The following is a 2,500-nucleotide window of genomic DNA, read 5'->3' on the forward strand; positions in this document are numbered from 1 at the left end:
ATCAAGTGACCGTAGGTGTGTGGATTCACTCCTGGATCTTCAATTCTATTCCATTGGTCTACCTGTCTGTTGCTAGCTTGTTTCTAATCTGCTTAGTCCTCTGTTTCTTTACTTTTCCATCCAGGAAACGCATGATCTGGAAGGGCCCACATAGACTGCCTTAAAGCGGGCTGTAAATGCGTCTTCTCTGTAGTATACATAGTTCATCCAATCCTGACAACTCTGTTCAATATGCAAAATCCACCTGATTAAAACACTGGCCAAACAAACAAACTGTCAACTGGCCTTGGCTTGGTTTGAAGGAAGAATTCCTGGTTTAAAATGTAGTGCTGAATCTATTGTGGTAAGACCACAAGCAAAGTGAGGTTCTGGCAAGGTCTATGTGTTTGAATCCATATGTGGATGTTTATGTATAATAGACACCTTAAGAGTCCAAGACAAGATGGAGGTGGAGGGGTGAGACCATAAAGGTGATATTGGGAGATGTGGAGATATTGTCTCCCCCTCCAGATTTATTTGCAAACATAATAACAAAATAATAAAAAAATGAATTATAACCAAAGCTTCTGTTCTACTAAGCAATGAATCTGTGGTTAAAATACACCACCATGCTTTGACTTTCTCTGATAGACAAGTGTCTGTTGAAAGGACAGTTTGGTTTATTTGCAAACAGTGACACTTTCCCTGAGAGCAATGGTACAGATATTAGATATAATCTTTTGTTTCAACTTTGTGATTTTCTTTAGAAATTCTTTAAAAAATTAAATTTGAAATAAAATTCAGTATTTTTTTTGCCTCATCCTAAACCCTTCAAATCCTGTCTTTGTTTTCCAATCAGAATGTAGATATCAAAGTAAGCACTCACATGGATGAAGGTTGGCAGATATTAATTTTTGAATGCATAGAATAAACCGGCACAAGTAAAGGACAAAGTTGTAATTGCACTGTGTAAAATTCAAAAACTTGACATACATTGGTTCAGTATTTATTACAGTGCTCATGTATACACATACATACACACACATACACACATATAAAGAGTCTTTAGAAATCTACAATACCTCAAATATTTAAAGTGGTTGTAAAGACGAAAAAATGTGTACCTGTAAAACTCAAAACATATTAAGTTTGATATTTATATCAAAATTGCACAAAGGGAAATGTACTTATAGATTATATTTGATTAAATAGTCCTTAGTATATTATCTAAAAGTCCCTAATTCAAAATTATACAGCATCAACAAAAAATAGTATGTCAACAAATAGCTCCCCAAACACAAAAGACTTAATTTGGTTACTGAATTTTTCCTTGGACTCTATGAAATGAACAGTCTAGGTTTTGTTTTTGTGAGCTGATTAGTGACCCTAGCAGCTATGTCTTCCACTCTCCAGTTACATTAACCGGCAGTACCTACAAGACATACATGATTTATAACCTAGGCCTCTTTGTGACCATGAGTGTGAATGATCTTACTTGGTAGGGCTGAGTGTGTAATGGTCTCGCTGGCTCCTGCTGTCTTCAGGGACTGGCATTTCCTTGCCCAGAGTGCGTTTCTTAATACCCTGCTATAAACTTTCCCAGATCAAGCACATGTGATTGTTTTTGTCTTTCCTTTATTTTAAATATCTCCATGATTTGCATTTATAAGTAGATAGGATTTATTTTGTTTTTGATTCCCCTGAGTTCTGTCATTTTGGGGTATCACAAACAATAACTCAATTGTGTGATTGCTTTAGGTAAAAAAATTATCTATTTTCTCCCTGGTGGCTGCTGATGTTACTTCTCTGATATTTACATGTGACTTTAATAATCCAAGTGCTGTGATTCGCATGTAGTTTGCCCTCCCATTTCTTCACAGAGGAGGTATGTTTACAGTGTGCACTTACTCAGAGAAGGGACATTGAGTCCAAATATTAGTTTAGAGGAATAGCTTGTGGAAGGCACAAGATATGGACAGTCCACAGAGTTACACCTTTGATGCTGAGTAGTGTGGCCTTTGAAGAAAGAAGTCAGAACACCCCTCCTAACTCTCTCTTCAACTCCTTCAATCCCAAGGTTCACTCAACAGTTGTTCTATCTCCAGTTTAAAAATGATGTGCAGTTCACAGATTAAATTTAGACAATTTAGATTGTAACCAGCCTGGGTTGCTTTTTAAATTCATCTTTCAAACTATTCATTATTCACTTTAGCTATAATTTGTAATTTGTTCAAAATATGAAATGACTACAATTGCCTAGAATGTCTCAAAACTTGCAAAATTTCAAAAAATTAATTAATTCATTTTAATTGTATTTTATGAAATGACAATGATTTTATTTAACAGTATGTTTGTTATAAATAACTTAAGAATAATTATATAATTGTCTAGTAATTACATTTATTACTATCATTTATGTACTTTTCGTTTAAGACTGTGGTTTCTTAGTCAAACTACTTGCTAAAATAGACTAGATATTATAAATGCCATTAATTCCCTGCCACAAATTTTTGCCAGTTTT

This window comes from Mus pahari, chromosome 4 (genome assembly GCF_900095145.1).
Source record: "Mus pahari chromosome 4, PAHARI_EIJ_v1.1, whole genome shotgun sequence".
NCBI classification, from domain to species: domain Eukaryota; kingdom Metazoa; phylum Chordata; class Mammalia; order Rodentia; family Muridae; genus Mus; species Mus pahari.